Raw genomic sequence first — 19,638 nt, 5'->3', positions numbered from 1 at the left:
TTTCTCTATAAGAGTTATTAGGGTTTTAGTCATAATGAACGTAGGACAAACAAAGAGTGATCGTAGGGTTTATTTATTGTGTTTGGGTTTATTGATAAATTTGAGTTTTATTATTAATTTCATTTTGTACTCAATAGTAATTATGCAATATGGTAAAATAGACAATTAACATTTAAAATTTAAGTTGGGTGTAAAAAGAGGTTAAATGGGTTTAAATAAAATTTCCCTAATAATAATAATACTAATTAAATATTAAAGATTTGAAATAACTTACATGGAGCTGCTTCGCCAGCATATTGTTGGGCCAAACCTATACCTCATTAAACATGTCAATCTCAGGAAACTTCGACCCCCTTTGAATAACAAAAATATTAACACATAGGTTATCAATTGTGTAGTGGAGAGTAAAAAAATTTAAAAATAAAAATAACTATACGGTTACCTAACGTCGCTCATTCAACCTATAAAAGAAGCGTTGCGAGCTAAAGCAGTGAAATTTTTTTTTCTTCGACCGATTGATCGAATTTGTCTTCACTTTTTTCTGTTATTTAAAAAAAAAATATTAGTTTTGATATTTATGACAAATTAATGAAAAAAATTAAAATATTATTGAAAGATTATAAAAATATAAAATATTACTTACGAGGTATTTTTTGTCTTGAAAATGGCCGTAAAGCCACTCCCATTCATCCCGGCGGTTCTCTATCCCCTTAAGGCACCCAACTGCTAGAGCAACCTCCGGACCATCGTACTATCATACCACTGAGTGAACCGGCCAATGCAAATCTCATGGATGTACCTTTTTTTATTGGCATCGAGGTTCGTGAGATCATAGAGATGCTGCAAAACTTAAAAATTATAAAGTAGTTAAAAATTTATAATATTTGTATACTTTAATAAGAAATTAGTATTTGAGGTTGGCAATACTTACCAATATTTCATGAAGAGCGGCGGTCTTGACGTCAGTCGAGACGACTCTCCAGAACTCCCACATGAGCGGGCAATGACTCTTGATAATGCAACCAATGTTGTTAGCCAATGCACTGTGATGCTCCTTTGTTGCAGCCACACAATATCGAGGATCCCACATAATTGTGATCTTCTCCGTCCTGGTGTGAGTGGTCTTTGCGGTCTTCAAAAGTCTGCATGGCCTCTGGTGTTTGTTTTAACTACAAAATACACAAAGTAAATGTCAGACGAACTTAATTTTCTACCAAAAATTCGGCCTTCACCTCCCTTAAAACTATAACATTTCCGAAAACCTACAAACAATATAACGACAGAAACAACACATCCAACCAGCAATTCAAACACTTAATACCAATTAGGAACTTCAAAACAATTATAATCTCAATTCCAAAATTTTAAATTAAAAAAACTAGGAGAAAGATGTATTACCTGTCTAGGATCCCCCATTTATCGACAGAAGAAGCCTCAACAGACTACTCAGCTTCCTTAGAACTCCCGGACTGTCGATGAGTTCGCTTGGTGCTTAGTAGAGGATTTGTCACCGAAGAAGCTGATGATGCATAAGCCTCAGACATTGCTGGACCGAAAGGCGGGATCCGAGATACACCCATTGTGTCCAAATCTGGTGGAGCGGTGGCAGCACCACTAATTGTGGGGAAGGTGTCTGAGTGACCCTACTATCTGCTCAACGGTTTGAAATTAAGTTTGACATCTACAAAAACAATAAAAGCTAAATTACAAAAACTTAAGTTTGACAATCATGTGCACTATACAGGTTGAGACTTGTTGATGCACAAAATCAGTGAGGACTTTGGTACAACAGAAAGTGTTAAGTTTATGACCTTCGCTAGATTGCTCCGGTCACTAGTGTGGATAAGTATGTAAATGGATAGAGACAGGGAAGCAAACACAAGATGTACATGGTTCACCCAGATTGGCTACGTCCACAGGGTCAAGGAGTTCTCATTAAGTGTGAAGGGTTTACACAAGTACATAGGTTCAAACTCTCCTTTTGTGAGTACTAGTGAATGATTTAGTACAAATGACATTAGGAAATATTGTGAGAGAATGATCTCTATTTATAGAAGAGAGTTTCTAGTTTCATTCTGACATTGACACGTGTCGTGTTGTGATTGGCTTCTGATATTGACACGTGTCGCACTATGATTGGCTTCTGATGTCGACACGTGTTGCACTATGATTGGCCATCTAGTTGGAAGGAAACTCTTTTGGGTCCTTGACGGTATAACGTTGACCGGTGCTCAGTTGTTTCAGGATTGGTCAGGTATGGTACAAATAGTGCTCCGCTAAGTTCCTGAGTTAGGGAAGCTCCTCGGTTGGGGACTTGCAAGATCCAAGCTATTGAGTAATCATGAAACTTCTAAGTACTAAAGTGTGGTATCATTTTCACTTGCCTTATCTGTCTCATATGTAGATGTGGCATCCTCTCTGGAAGTACTTTTCCTCCATCTAGAGGTGGTATCCTTAACCGATGAAGATGCACAAGGTAATATATCAATTTCACTTGAAGCTTACTTGTAGTTTCAGGCTTGGTCAAGTGCGATACAAACCCTATAGGTGGAGTCCCCCAAGTCGCCGAGCTAGGAGATTTGTCGAATGAGGTAACAAACAAGGTAAGCAAGCAACCTGGATCGGAGGTTCGACTTCGGCTTCCGGTTGATTGTTCTCATTCTCCTTGTGTCGTAAACAGCAACAAGGATAAAGAGAAGCAAATGGCGAAGAGATGATATGAGATACTTTTGCTTTTGAAGAAGTAACTTTCCACAGGCTTATTCTTGAACTGGGCTGGAGGTTCTGGTTTTCTCCAGAGTATAAGGCCGACTCAAGAATTTGAGGGTTAAAACAAGTCCATCAAATCTAGTGTACGTTCGACCATGATGATATGGGATACTTTTGCTGTTGACAAAGTAGTGGATGTATCGGCACGTGTTCTGTTACGTTTGTCTCCACATGCTTCCTTGTATCCTTCTCACTTGCCTTATCTGTTCCTCAGGCAGATGTGGTATCTTCTTTAGAAGCATAAGATGTTGAAGATGAGTACTCGAGAGCAATGTCAGGTAAGTAATCAGGCAAGGGGTTCCAGGCAGTCAATTCCTGACTGGAAGCTTGATTCCAAGTGCTGACTGATTGCTCTCTTTCTCCTTGTCTTGCAGGTAAGAACAAGGCCAAAGGAAAAGACAGGGAAAAAGCATGATATGAGATACTCTTGCTTTTAACCCTGATGATATGAGATATTTTTGCTCTGGTGTGGCTTGTTTGCAGAGAGGTATTATCGGGAGGAAAAGAAGCTAAGTATTTCGAGAGACTCTGCTAAGAGTGCCCTCTCGGATGTGAAGAACAGTTGAGCATTTTTTTTTATTTGCAGGTCTGCCTGGCTGTGGAGGATGGAAGTCGACATATATAGGAGTCTTCCTAACAACAAGTGGTAGTGCTATTCCTTTACCCTTCTTGGTCATAGCAATACCCTTCTTGGTCATAGCAATACCCTTCTTGGTCATAGCAATGTAGTGGGAGCTGCAAGCTTCACGTGTTTTAACTTTGTCAGAACACTTTGAAAAAGTGGTATGTGGTATCTGGAAAGCTGATGTTGCGTGTGAAGATTGCAAACAAGCTTTATCCAAGAAATCTGGCTTTCAAAGTTCGAAGAGCGGTGCCTCTTCGGTTTTCGAACAAGTATTCCTGTCGGGGATCTGGCTCTCGAGATTCAGAGAACGATGCCTCTTCAATTTTTGAGAAAGCAATCCTGTTGGGAGTCTGACTCTTGAGATTCGAAGAGCAGTGTCTCTTCGATTTTGAGAATGTAATCCTGTTGGGAGTCTGGCTTCCGAGATTCGGAGTGCGGTGCCTCTTCGATTTTTGAGCACGTAATCATGTTAGGAGTCTGGCTCTCGAGATTCGGGGAGTGGTGCCTCTTCGATTTTTGAAAAAGCAATCCTGTTGGGAGTCTGACTCTTGAGATTCGGATAGCAGTGTCTCTTCGATTTTTGAGAAAGTAATCCTGTTGGGAGTCTGGCTCTCGAGATTCGGAGGGCGGTGCCTTTTCAATTTTTAAGCAAGCAATCTTGTTGGGAGTGTTTTCTCGAATGTGAGTAAAGGTTGGGCATTTTTGCCAGTTTGCCTTGCCACAGAGCACGGAGGTTGACACACATTGGGACTTTCTAGTTATCAAGCAGTGGTGTTGTTCCTTTACCCTTGTGGGTAATAGTAAGGTAGCTGGACCTTCAAAATTTATATGTCTAAACTTTGTCAAAAATCTTTGGCAAAGTTATCTATGGTACCCGATGAGCTGATGTTGCGTGTGGAAAGTGGTGCCTCTTCAGAATCCGAAGGGTGGTACCTCTTCAATTTTTGAACCAACGGCCCTGTTGCCCTTTCTTTTATAAGGGCACCAATTATGTGCAAGAAGTACATTCAGAGAGTTATTGCTTGTAGGAATTTTCCCTTTAATTCAGAGATTTATTGCACCTCATTTCTCCTTCATCATTTCTGAGAATGTCTAGCTCATCCGACCCTCGTTTTGACTTGAACTTTGGTGAAAAAGCAACCATGCCTTCTGAAGACAACATATGGCGCCCATCCTTCTTATCCCCTACTAGTCCTCTTACCGTTGGGGATTATGTGATGAAGAATGATATGACCGCTGCGGTGGTAGCCAGGAACCTTCTCACTCCCACAGATAACAGGCTACTTTCCAAACGGTCTGATGAGTTGGCTGTTAAGGGTTCTTTGGCTCTCAGTGTTCAGTGTGCAGGTTTTGTGTCTAATATGGCCCAACGCCTATTTGCTCGAACCCGCCAAGTTGAATCATTGGCGGCTGAAGTGATAAGTCTCAAACAGGAGATCAGAGGGCTCAAGCATGAGAATAAACAGTTGCATAGGCTCGCACATGACTATGCTACAAACATGAAGAGGAAGCTCCACCAGCTGCAGGAATCTGATGGTCAGATTTTACTTGATCATCAGAGGTTTGTGGGTTTGTTCCAAAGGCATTTATTGCCTTCGTCTTCTGGGGCTGTACCGCGTAATGTGTTGGAAATGTGCCCTAAAACCAATCATATGATGATACTTTACGGACATTTCACATGTTAAACTAATCTAGTTTAAATATAAAGGGCAAAGATTATTGCTTTAAGCCGTCTCATATAAATGTTATATGCTTAAACGATAAGTCCAAGGAATATGTGATTGGGAGAATGCAATCTAAAGAAGTTAGATTCATGAGACCATTCTTTCGTATACATATCCTAAACGTTCCTGATCATAGGATTGTCAATTGGGCATTGACAGTCCGTTAAGATCAGTACGTGCTGTGTCTTCTCTCAGGGAGAGTGACTAGTCTCGAGTCATTGGTGTGTGTGACATCAAGACAAGTACGTAGGTGCTCAATAGAGAATGAGTTTACTAAACACGATCAACGAAGAGTTCTCATATTCATGTCACATGAGAACTCATGGTTGGGATAATGCAAAGTCGTCCTTTGACCTGAGGCATCATAGTTATCTTGTGCTTAAGTCCTTGATGTTTGATTATGTCAAAAGTCACTCCAAAATGAGGGTGTCCACGGCATAGTTGGGGTTAAGCCACTTAGCCATGGAGGCAAGTGAATGCGCAACAAGGGATCTCTAACCTTCAAACTGTTTGAGGGAGAATATTCTATGATATGATTAAGAATCTTTGGCCAGAGTATGAATGAGATTTAGGAAGTCGTTCCAAATCACATTCAAGGTACTCATATAAGCACACGAATCACATTGGATAGTAGACATGAATAAACTATCAAACCAAACAATGTGGTCAAGAGTATTGTATTAGAGAAAGACCGTATTGCATTTGCAATCCTAAACTGAATAGGTTCTCTACCTCTTCTGATTAGCTTGAGTAACCATGATATGCTGCTAGGTGTCACTCTTGGTTTGTGGAAGCCCTAAACGTGTATAAACACTAAAGGGAGAATTGAAAGTAAGTTTCAATTCACAATCGATTTGAAAGAGTTTTAATCGCCAACTGCCTCGCTAAAAGGAACCTAATGGATCGTACACCGTGTAAGGTAGAGATTGAAGAAACAACGGAGATGAGTAAGAATAATTAAATGGTTTAATTATTTATGGCAAGGATTAATTAATATGTTAATTAATCAAACGAATAAGTTCGTTAAAGACCTCGGGATAGTTTTGGACCTTAAGGCCCAATGGGCTTCGAACGTCAAAGCCCATGGACTTAAGTTGTATGACAACTTAATGAATAAAGATTCACAAGGGCCCAAAAGCCCAAATCCCTTATGTGGCCGGCCATGTGTGTTGAATTAGGGTTTTTGGTTCTTTAGGTCATTTAAAGAAGTGACTATATAAAGAACTTTATAGCCTAAAATTCAAAAAGGGTTTCTTTTAGGAAATTGGAGAGAACACAAAGCTCTCCTTTCTCTCTAAAGAGGCCGGCCTCCTTGGAGGGATTAGCTAGCAATCCCACTCCTCCAAGGTCACTCATTTCTTCTCCAATCTAACCTTGGTGTAGACACTTAGAGGTTCTCAATTTTGGGAACTTGGAGAACCATATTCTTCCATCCAAATCCATGGATCTAAGAAGCAAAGAATGAAGGCCCTCTCTTTGGGTGATTAGCCTTTGCTTATGAAAAGAGGAATCTACAAAGGTATAAATTTCTAAACTCACTTTGATTTGTGTTGAGTCTTGGTTCACCAATCTACTAGGCTTTGAATTTCATGGGTAATGTTTTGTTTTTGAATGCATGCAAGCATGATTCCGCCTTTTAATTGTTAAATGCATGCTATAGATGTTATTCAAATGAACATGTTTTCACAAAATCATCCTTCATAATGAAGCTCCAAATGATCAAACTTCGGTGCCTTCTCCTTCTGGGGTTCTGCCTAGTACTGAGGCTCCGAATAATCACCCTCTGGTGCCTCCTCTTTCTGGGGCTCTGCCGACTGTTAAGACTTCTCCTGAGCAACCTTTGTGAAGGCTCCATCTTGTTTGTTTATTTTGATTCATGTATATGTACATATTTGTAACTTATCGGAGATATCAATAAACAAGCTTTACTTCATTTCAACGTATTGTGTTAAATACACCAAGGCATTTTTCACTAAGTTCTTTGAATTTTTCCTTTTGTTGAATCTTGTATGTTGAAGTTTTGTGAGTGAAGCATGTAGGTTAAGGTGTGCTCCCTTAATTTCCCCAGTGAGGAAAACTTCTCGTTTGGAGACTTGAAAAATCGAAGTCACTGAGTGGTCGTGAGACTTCCGAGTATCAAGGTGCAGTAGCATATAGTAGGAGTCCCCCAAGTCTCCGGTCGAGGGAGTTGACGAATGAGGCACTTTCTTTCTAAGTGGTAGCCCAAAACTCCTTCTTCATATATATTTGTTATGAAAGTTGTTAGGCCCAAGAAAGAAGAGGCCTAGGCAATTTTTTTTTTTCGAAATTTTTATTTTTCGAATTTTAGAATTTTCGAATTTTCGAAAGAAAAAAATATATATTTTTTAAAGCTTTGTAGGTGAAGCTTTGGTGTTGAAGTTTTATAGGTGAAGCTTTGAGGTTGAAGCTTTGTTGGGTACGATGAATTGATTTTGCTTCACACTATCTTGATCAAGATAGTGGGAAGCTATTGAAAATTTGTAGTTGTCCTCCATTGATGAAGCTTTTGTTGGTGAAGCTTTGGAGTTGAAGCTTTTGTTGGTGAAGCTTTTATGGGTGAAGCTTTTGTTGGGTACCATGAATTGATTTTGCTTCACACTATCTTGATCAAGATAGTGTGATGCTTTTGAGAATTTGAAGTTGTCCTCCATTGATGAAGCTTTTGTTGGTGAAGCTTTTGTTGGTGAAGCTTTTGTGGTGAAGCTTTGTTGGGTACCGCGAATTGATTTTGCTTCATACTATCATGATCAAGATAGTGTGAAGCTTTTGAGAATTTGTAGTTGTCCTCCATTGATGAAGGAAGCTTTGTTGAATTTCCCCTTTTTTTTTTTTTTGGGAGGGGGGAAACTAGATATTTGAAAATGTGGGAGACACAACATATACAAATTTTGCTTCCATACTGTTGAGCAAGAGATTGTGATACAAGCCACACCTTGTAGTAGTCGAAGGTTTGGATGAACCATATAAATTGAATTTACTTCGAACAGTCTTGAATTTGCTTCGAATGTTTAAGAATTGTAGTTGCCCTCCATTGATGAAGCTTTTGTTGGCACCATAAATTGGTTTTGCTTCACACTGTCTTGATCAAGAGTGTGTGAAGCTTTTGAGAATTGTGGTTGAACTCATTTGATGAAACTTTTGTTCGCACCATAAATTGGTTTTGCTTCACACTGGTTTGATCAAGAGTGTGTGAAAGTTTTGAGAATTGTGGTTGCCCTCCATTGATGAAGCTCTTGTTGGCACCATAAATTGGTTTTGCTTCACACTATCTTGATCAAGAGTGTGTGAAGCTTTTGAGAATTGTGGTTGAATCCTTTGATGAAGCTCTTGTTGGCACCATCAATTGGTTTTGCTTCACACTGTCGTGATCAAGAGTGTGTGAAGCTTTTGAGAATTGTGCTTGCCCTTCATTGATGAAGCTCTTGTTGGCACCATCAATTGGTTTTGCTTCACACTGTCTTGATCAAGAGTGTGTGAAGCTTTTGAGAATTGTGGTTGAACTCCTTTGATGAAGCTTTTGTTGGCACCATAAATTGGTTTTGTTTCACACTGTCTTGATCAAGAGTGTGTGAAGCTTTTGAGAATTGTGGTTGCCCTCCTTTGATGAAGCTCTTGTTGGCACCATAAATTGGTTTTGCTTCACACTGTCTTGATCAAGAGTGTGTAAAGCTTCTGAGAATTGTGATTGCCCTCCATTGATGAAGCTCTTGTTGGCACCATAAATTGGTTTTGCTTCATACTATCTTGATCAAGAGTGTGTGAAGCTTTTGAGAATTGTGGTTGAACTTATTTGATGAAGCTCTTGTTGGCACCATAAATTGGTTTTGCTTCACACTATCTTGATCAAAAGTGTGTGAAGCTTTTGAGAATTGTGTTTGCCCTCCATTTATGAAGCTCTTGTTGGCACCATAAATTGGTTTTGCTTCACACTGTCTTGATCAAAAGTGTGTGAAGCTTTTGAGAATTGTGGTTGAACTCCTTTGATGAAGCTCTTGTTGACACCATAAATTGGTTTTGTTTCACACTGTCTTGATCAAGAATGTGTGAAGCTTTCTACAAGTTGTAGTGTTTGCATTGTTACAGAGGGGAAATGTTTGAAGTAGATGCAAGAGGGCTGAAAAGCTTGATCTTCGTATGCCATGCATTGAAGTTGTTGTTAGCTTGCAATAAGACTTTGTTGGTGACTATAACTCTTGTTGGGCATAAGTGCTCCCTTAGTTGAGTTGTCAAGCTTGAGGGTTTTTGATTATTTGTGAATGCTAGGAGTTCACATGTACAAGTTGTACCACTTGTCTTCTGGTAGGTGGAATGAATGGTGAGTTGCTTTCATCACTTGGTTGGTGGTACGAAGGTGAGTTCCTTCATCACATTTCATCACCTGGTTGGTGGCACGAGGATGAGTTCCTTCTTCCCCTGGTTGGTGGCATGAATGGCAAGTTTCCAAATGATATTAGAGTACGGGTTGTACATTTCATCACCTGGTTGGTGGCATGAAGGAAAGTATGGGTTGTACATTTCATCATCTGGTTGGTGGCATGAAAATGAGTTACTTCTTCACCTGGTTGGTGGCATGAAGGAGAGTACGGGTTGTACATTTCATCACCTGGTTTGTGGCATGAATGGCAAGTTGCCAAATGATATTAGAGTACGGGTTATACATTTCATCACCTAGTTGGTGGCATGAAGGAGAGTACGGGTTGTACATTTCATCACCTGGTTGGCGGCATGAATATGAGTTCCTTCTTCACCTGGTTGGTGGCATGAGTGGCAAGTTGCCAAATGATATTAGAGTACGAGTTGTACATTTCATCACCTGGTTGTTAGCATGAAGGAGAGTAGGGGTTGTACATTTCATCACCTGGTTGGCGGCACGAAGATAAGTTCCTTCTTCACTTGGTTGGTGGCATGAGTGCAAGTTTCCAAATGATATTAGAGTACGGGTTGTACATTTCATCACCTGGTTGGTGGCATGAAGATGAGTTCATTCTTCACCTGGTTAGTGGCATAAGTGGCAAGTTGCCAAATGATATTAGAGTACGGGTTGTACATTTCATCACCTAGTTGGGTTGTACATTTCATCACCTGGTTGGTGGCATGAAGATGAGTTCTTTCTTCACATTTCATCACTTGGTTGGTGAGAATAAGGGCAAGGTGTCGAGGCACATTGTAGCAAGTGTCGAAGACACAAAGTATGTTGAACCCTTTCGAAGCACAATTGGCTTATGTATGGATGTGTTGGAATGTATGATGTTTATGTATGAATGTGTTGGAATGTATGATGTTTGTGTATGATTGTGTTGGAATGTATAATGTTTATGTTGATTGATATGAGTGATGCTTATGAATGTTTTGCTATGCATGAAGGGATCCATGCTTTTGATATGTGAACCATGTTGGTTGTAACACTCAGTATCACATACTTTATGTCAAAGTACGCATGTTGAAGCTCTGAGTTGGAGTATAAGGGTAGGTCAGTGTAGACCAAGTGTTCCAGTGCTAGGAACACAAAAGACTCAGAAGAAGTTGTCTGAATTCCCTTTTCTTTAAATATTTACCGAATGGATTGTGTGACAAAAGATCTCAAGCGGTTGAGAGTCGAAACATTTGTAATATGTATGCCTTCTTATAATAGCATTTCCTTCACTACCTAGTCCTCCACTTTGAAAGAGTGAGGCTTGGCCCCATAGTCATAATAGTCGACGGTACATTCACCCCTGGTTGTCTTGATACGAACTTTTATCCCTCTTGTTGTAATGGGCTTGCTGAGAGTAAAAATTCTTCCTCTTACCAAGAGACAGATACGTTTGGTGACTTAGCGAATAGCTAAATGAGGCAGGAGATGATGCAATGGGTGTCTGAATGGCTAATATCTCCTCACTTGGTAGAACTTGACTTCCATTTCCCATTTGTTGATAGGGGTTAACCATATGGGGGTTCCCTTGGTATATCCTTGGTTCGGCGGAGGCGTGGTTGTAAGCATGTGCCATCACCTCAGAGTAAGTCTTCCAAGTGTTGGCATTGATCATGGACTTGAAGAAACAATCACGTAGGCCTGCCGTGAAGTCCTTGAGAGCGGTCTTGTCATCTACCTCAGCGCAGCGAGAATACTCATGGCTGAAGCGATCGGCATACTCTCGTAGTGACTCGTCCGGCTTCTAGCGAATAATGTACAAGTCATCTGTAGAATGCAAGTGATCGGTCTGGAAGATATGTTGAGAGACAAACAGTTTCCTCAATTCCTCAAATGAGTCTACTGTCTCAGGTGGAAGATGGAAATACCAGTTTAGAGCTCCGCCAGAGAGGGTGGAGGGGAAAAGAAGACATCGCTCTTCGTCGGTGTGCATCCGATATGCCATGGTGGACTCAAAGAGGTTAAGGTGTTCAATTGGGTCCTCCCTTCCAGTATAGAGTTGTAAACCAAGATTTTGTTTTGTCGTCGCTTGAAGGGGGTGTCGAGGATCCTTCTTGTGAGAGGGCCAGGCTTGGGTTGGTTCCAGTCAGGTATCTCAGCCTAACGTTCGGCCTTTAACTTATTTACTTCCTCAAAGAGCTGTAGGACAAGGGGGTCCTGAATGGAGTCATGTACCATTCGAATTTTCTTTTGTAAGTCTCCATTGCCTCTTGGAAGTAGGAAAGTTTGAGCAAGGGCGTGTGGTTTTTTCTTGGACTCGTCGTACTGACTTCTAGGGCGAGTCTGTCATAATACCTCAAAGTCCCCTGTACCTTCATGTTCCTATGGGACCTGTCGTTCATTCCCTAGATTGACAGCTGGCCTGGGTCGTGGCAGGGGACCGAGTCTTTCAGAAACCCTTGGGTCATTGATCTTCGAGCATATGTGGAGGGGATTCTCTCGACGTTGCTTTAGGAAGTCTCAGCAGTCACGATAAACGATTTTTTATCCTTCCAACCCTTCTGCAATGAGGTGTCTTCCTCCACTTCTTCTACTTCGGGTCGAAGCATCTGGGTTGAGAGAAGTCTCATGTTAATCAATGTTTTGATGATTTGCTCGCTCCTCATCAGGGATACCCATGTCGAAGGGAGGTGACCCTCCGTGTTGGGGGGCACCCAGATGATGGTTGATGTCCACAGGGGCAACGAGCTCACGTGTTTGAGTACGCCTAGTTTCGTGAAGCGTCCTAAAGAGCTTCTCATACTACTCCTGGATGACCTCATTCTTCATTGCTATCTTGTTGTTCTGAGCTTCTAGCTCATCGACTTTAGCTTAAAAAGCAACCCTTTTTCCTTCCTTCTTTCGTTGCTTCGCACTAGGTGCATGAAGGGTGTCATTCTGTGTGCTGTGGCTTCCTTCGCTTCCCATGTTGGAGAGGGATGCTTGGTCAAAAGAGAGTGTACGAATGGTGGAAACCAGCTTGGCAACGCTGAAGAGAATGGGAATAAGTGTCGTTCCCACAGATGGCGCCAAATGTTGATGCAAAAAATCAGTGAGGACTTTGGTACAACAGAAAGTGTTAAGTTTATGACCTTCGCTATATTGCTCCGGTCACTAGTGTCGATAAGTATGTAAATGGATAGAGACAGGGAAGCAAACACAATGTACGTGGTTCACCTAGATTGGCTACGTCCACGGAGTAGAGGAGTTCTCATTAATTGTGAAGGGTTTACACAAGTACATAGGTTCAAGCTCTCCTTTTGTGAGTACTGGTGAATGATTTAGTACAAATGACATTAGGAAATATTGTGAGAGAATGATCTCTATTTATAGAAGAGAGTTTCTAGTTTCATTCTGACATTGACACGTGTCGTGTTGTGATTGGCTTTTGATGTTGACACGTGTCACACTATGATTGGCTTCTAATGTCGACACGTGTCGCGCTGTGATTGGCCTCCTAGTTGGAGGGAAACTCTTCTGAGTCCTTGACGGTATAACGTTGACCGGTGCTCAATAGTTTCAAGATTGGTCAAGTATGGTACAAACAAGACTAATTTGGATAAAAGTTAAACCTAGATTTTTCATGCAAGATGTATCACATATTGGACATAAACAATAAAATTAAAATTGGTAACAAATGATTAATTAATATAATGAAAAACCTATAAACTGCAAATAGGAACATTAACCTATAAATTGTTGGAAAACAAAACATTGAACCTCCAGTCGCACACGGAGCATTCCTAAACTCATGACTAAAATTCTATAACAATTAACCTACAATTTCACACAGACCTCCAGTTTCAGACATAACCCTGGATTTTGGGATTAATTTTACTAGTCTCTGTAAACTAACATGTAAAGAAACTATAAACTTGGATTCCCAATTCAAAATCCTAACCTTGGATTCCTAATTTGCAACCCTCCCTGGATTCCCAATGGTGACGGCGGCGGAGAGATGAGTGCGATGGAGAAAGTGATAGAGAGACAGAGGCAGAGAGAGATATATATATAGCGAGAGAAGGAGAGTGTGAGTGACTAAGAGAGTGAGAGCTTCGAGAGGTAATGACTAAGATAGTGAAAGCTTCGCATAGAGAATCGAGATAGAGATGAGAGTGTTTTGAAAAAGAAAAGTTGTCTATAGGAATGAAAGAGGGAGACCTTGCGCGACGAAGATTTCATCGCGCATCATCCCTTAAAATTTAATCCTAATTGAAACATGAGCCAATTAAAACATGCCCAATTTTTGCCAAAAAATCAAATTTTCAAATGTCAGCACAACGAAGGTGTACAAAACGTTGATGTGAGTCCAATTTTCACCAAAAAATTGAATTATTATATATTTGCGCAACGAATGTGTATAAAACATTGTTGGGCGTTGCACTTTTGCGCAATGAATTATGGTTCGTCGTCGTGCGATTTTTTAAATAATGTTTTATTTTTCCTTTAGTTTATACAAATTTAATAAATAAAATTTTGTTTGTATACAAAATAAATACTATTCAATAAATATAATATATCACAAGTTTTCATTAATCCTTATCTGAACTAGAAAAAATATCAATAGTCACTTTCATCTGATTCAGATGAGAATATCATTCCTTCTCATCTATAGGCACACCAACATTGTCGTTTGCACGCTTTAGTGCATTGTATCGCAACAGATCCCTAAGGTCAATTGTAACTGGGTTGATCGAAATTTCAACTTTAGGACCTCCAGCTACCTGATACGGTTCTTGTACAATAGTCATATGCCATAGTGTTTCTGCACCAATTTCTATTGAAGTTTCAAGCCTCCCTCATCGTCATCGTATCTCGAGCCAGAATATCATACACCCTTCTATGCTTAATCTTCTAAACAACTTTCCATATCTCCCGCCCTTTGGGTCATCTATATAGAAAATTTGTTTGGCCATTGTTGCCAAAACGTAGGGGTCGTCATTTTGTACCAACATTTGTTAGTGTTCACTAATACTTAAACATCGTCTCACTTAACACCCCACTCCTACGTGGGTTTGTATCAAACCAGTGATGCTTAAATAGGATAACTTGCTAGTCGTCTTTGTGAAGCAATTACACAACACTTGTTAGTTTTCCATACAAATCAATGTCTACAATATCGTTTGCACCCAAAAAAAGAACCTCACTATTTTGAGTACACAACTTATCATTTCAATTAGCCCCCAAAAACTTGATGTTGTCTACATGACAACCAGAGTACAATTCTGCGTTTAAGGGCCTGATAGCCAAGTTGTATAATTCTTCAGTATAAGCGAGCAAATTCAATTTATTCACCTAAACACAAACAACTTACATTGTCGCAAAACCAACGAGGAAACCATTCATGGTGGTTCTAGGCATATAAATGTGAAGGATGTTCCCACTTCATCAACTCTTCATGCTCATCCAAGTAAGTCATTGTCTCATCATAATTTTTAAGTACAAACCAATGTGCTACCTCCACACCCCTTTGGTTAAATGACTCATCTCTGATTGGTTTGCCAAAGGGTCGTGCAATTTGGGTGAAAACATAAATTTGTTCCCTTCTCACACCACCGTCATTATTCTGTTGCAGTCGATTGAATGTTGTCTCAACATCTTGTTGGTACATTGCACGAAATGTAAGTGACTCAAATTTGACTCATGCCTCCACAATTGATCATTCGACCTTCATCTTGTTTTGTACTCTTTTTTAATTCACCGAGTAGTCTACAAAAATTAAAAAAAACAATTATGATTCAAATTAATCAAATAGTATATACGTCACAATTTAATCAATTTGTGGCCATTAAATACCTTTTATACCAGACACATACATAAATAGTTGATGGGTCCAACTAACTTTGCCTCCTTTAGTAGTGAATCAACACTTGGATCATGCTTGTGAAGAAAGTTAGAGGAAATATTTTTCAAACTTGTGTAGGACTTCGATAATGTCATCACACAATTGTTTAACATCGGACTTGCACAAAGATCTTGCAGATAATTAAGAAAAAAATCTTGCCAACAACATAATCGGCTTCACCGCATCTTCGGGGATAAGGCAAATACCAACTGAGAGAAGGCGTTGGAGTATTATATGACAATCACGACTCTTGAGGCCGGAAAATTTGCCTCCGTACAAGTTTGCTCAACGGCGCGATATTTAAAGCATGCCCATCAAGAAATTGTACAAAGGATATAAACTGCAAAAGCTCTTTCCTCTTCTCTGATTTCACCCAAAAAGATGCAAGCCTCTTTCGTGTCCTTTGTTTTTCCCTCGATGTCTAGTAGAGTTCCAACCAATATATCAAACACATCTTCTCAACATGCATAATATTGAAGTTGTTTCTCAATTTTAATTTTGACTAGTATGGGAGCTCAAACAACAATGTCCTGTGTATTTAGTTCAGATGTGTGTCTAGTTTGGTCCTATACACCAATTTGCCGAATGGAGCAAAATCTAAACGATTCACCTAACCCAAAATATTATCTCTAAACTCAGGGCTGTCTCTGAGATTTCAGGGGTCCTGTTGGAAATTCATAAAAGGGGCCTCTTATAAGACATCTTAAAAAAATTGAACAATGTATTGATGCTAAAAAGCAATATGGAAATAAACAAAACTTTAAAAAGTCTAGAACTGAAGCTTCACTTAAAGATGGCTCTTCGTGCATTCTTTGTTGCAAAATCATCAATTAAATCTTCATAATCAAATCATCCACTGAACTTTGTGGTTCTTTTTCTTTCAAAAAGAACCTATCAATAGCTCCTTTTTGAGACTGAATGGATTGTTCAACTTTTCTTTTTCTTTGACGCTTCAAGTAGCCAGATGGATATTTTCTAGTAGGCGCCATCTTTTATATCTCAAACAAGATCACAAAAAAATTATAATAAGTATGAACAATGAAACCTGATAATCTGTAATACGTGTGCGTCTAATGATTTTTTGTGATTGCTCTTCTCTTGAGTTTTCCTTGAAAAGTACAAAAATAAAAATAAAATCATTATAGATGAGAAATACCCAAATCTTCAAATTTCGAGTCAATATACTTAAATTAGTAAATATCTTACTTTGATCGAAGTCTACATCACTCTGATAATTTGAAAGTTTCTCTTTAATTTCATAAATTTATAAATTAGGGTTTAATAATTTGTGGGAAATATAACAGTGGAACAAAGAGAGAAGGGAATTACACTGGGAGTCCGGAACACTGGCAGGCACAGCGTCTGAGATTTTGACTTCGGTGCTCTGGTACTCTGGTGTGAAAAGAAGAAAAGTGGAACGCATTTATGCAGCGTTGGGATTTTGGCGTGAGATAGTGTATCTGAATTTTGCCTCGGTCAATGGGTTTTCCACTTTAATTGATTAACTTTGCCGGTTTGTCTTTTATTAATTATTATTTTATATATTTTCGTATAGGTTGTAGCCGTAGGTAGTAGTCTAAGTCTGATGGGTCATGGGTGATGGCTTAGTAGTCTAAGTCTGATGGGTGATGGCTTTTAGCTTTAGGTAGTAGTCTGACATGGCTTTTAGGTAGTAGTCTTGGCCCATTGGATTTTTATATGTACATATTTTGATTTGATTAGTATTTATATATATTATTTATATATAATATTATTTTATATATATTATTATATTCAATAAAAATATATATTTTTGGGGGCCCCAAAATTAGGTAGTAGTCTGACATGGCTTTTAGGTAGTAGTCTTGGCCCATTGGATTTTTATATGTATATATTTTGATTTGATTAGTATTTGTATATAATATTATTTTATATATATTATTATATTCAATAAAAAAATATTTTGGGGGCCCTGTGCCATAGAACCGGTCGCATTCCCCCAAAGCCGGCTCTATCTGGACCATTCTCTTGGTCCTAGGTGAATCTCTATTCCGTTAAAGAAGACTTTATCGTTATGACGCCACTCGTGGTCTCACGACAACTATCTATGATGCCTTAGGTAACAAACTTTCTCCGAGTACCAAGCAGACGTTATGTCTTCCTTGCAAATTGCGCCTACCTAGTACTCCACCCGAACATCATAGCATAGGCGGAAAAATCATTTAAAGTCCACATCACTGCTACTCGCAAGGTGAACATCTTTCTGGTAGACTTAACGTGCGTATGAGCACCGTTTTCCCATAAATCTTTTAGTTGTTCATTCAAGGATTGTAAATAAACATCAATAGACCTGCCCAAATCTTCGGTTATCAATATAGTCATTGATAGGATTTTTACCACACGCACAAAAAAGATATTGTAGTATAAATGGTTCTAACAAGGTCGTTCTCCACAACGATTATTAAATAGTTCATATCAAATGAAATCTCAATTAATTACTTAATGGCAAAGTTTTGGAATGATTGATTTTGTGACCTAATGAAATAAAAATGAATTTAATTAAAAAGTAGAAAAATATGCAATATTCAAGAAAAGGAGAAAGTGGCGGTTTTTATAAATCAAATTGAGAAAGCACTAGGGTTTCGTTGTTACCTTAACAATCTTGTACAATTCTTCCAATTACTTATGATCTATAAATGCATATTTTGAAGGTTAGGTTTTCCTTATATATGCCTACTTGGACCATCAATATAGAGCGTATATCAAACATGCAATCCATTTGTGGTATTCAGATCAAATCTAAACTTGCATAACTCATTACGTTTTGTGAAAACCCTTTGAAAAACCATGCAACCTTTAAGACGTGATATTCATCCTAAGTGAACTTGCACATATTAACGATAGGAAGCCTTCGTCAATTTTAGGGACCGACCTCAGACCAAAATTGCACCAAATTACTTTTCTAAACATCCTAATAGTTGCGAATCATCAAGACATTTAGATAGTTTAAACCGGTGATTAATAATTCAAAAACCTACATGCATATTATCATAAGCAAATTCAAAAGAAACTACATATTTTTGCTAAGACTTGTGGCCTCACACTATCAAAAGAGATTAGTTATGCATATTCATAATTACAATCAAAAGGAATTGTATTGAAATAATAAAAGATTGAAAACACCTTGAATGTAAAAGTCTGAAAATCCCTAAGCTTGGCCAATTTCCTCTCCCAGATATCCCATAGAGAATAAGAGCAATATAGGGCAGGCCAAGCTTATTTAAATTGCTATCATTCAATTCTCTTAGAAAAAAGGTCTTCCAATAAGACTAGGAAACCAAATAAATTAAAATAAAATAGGAAACATAATTCTAAATTAAATAGTAAAATTCGCCCAAAATCTACACAACCATCTTTTTAACACTTCTCCAGAAGGCCACGAACCCATCAGAGGTCATCTCAGGCTCCAAAAATTGCAATTAAGCCAAAAAATGTCACTTTCCACGCCAAGGGATACATGAACGTCCTCCAAGTTGAATCACTTCAAAGTTCGTCTGTTTGATCATATTTTTCTCTAGAGGAAGTCGAATGTTCTATATTAAATATAAGAGCTCATTTGGATGTGCTTTTAAAAATGACTTAAAGCGCTTTTAGTGAAAATATTTTTGGAAACAATCCTTAGTAAAAATTCTAATAAATCCTAAAAAAAAAGCACTTAAAGTGCTTTTAGAACCCAAAAACATTTTCACTAAAAACGCTTTAGTCATTTAAAAAGCACAACCAAACGAGCCTTAAAGCAAAGTATCAAAATTCTACCAAAATAATTACTAAAACATGCTAAGAATAGGGTAAAGTATATAATATGAAATTTGACTCATCAGTCATCATCATATATTATTTCTTCATGCACTTTCAAAGCAGCAAATTATACGAAATTGCGAGGATTAGCGAAGTTTTGGTTTAGAAACCCGAACGGATTAAACATGTCTTTAGCAAGTCCCAATCTGATGTTCCGCAGTTCTCACGCAAATCAGGGTACATCTAGTCAAACTCTTTCCACGCCTCTCCATCTGCAGGATGTCTCATAACATCGTCATCCACTTGTCTGTCCTTATGTCATCTTATGTCACTAGTAGTGTGCGTTGAAATATACAATCTCTGCAACCTAGGCTTTAATGGGAGATATCGCATAACTTTTTCATGGAATCTTCGTCGTTCTATTATGAGATGTCATTTTAAACCGTGACCATTTTATATAAGGCATTTATCCACGCTTTATTCTCCT

The sequence above is a fragment of the Malus domestica genome, chromosome 05 (genome assembly GCF_042453785.1).
Source record: "Malus domestica chromosome 05, GDT2T_hap1".
Classification (NCBI taxonomy): domain Eukaryota; kingdom Viridiplantae; phylum Streptophyta; class Magnoliopsida; order Rosales; family Rosaceae; genus Malus; species Malus domestica.
This window is presented reverse-complemented; position numbering follows the sequence as displayed.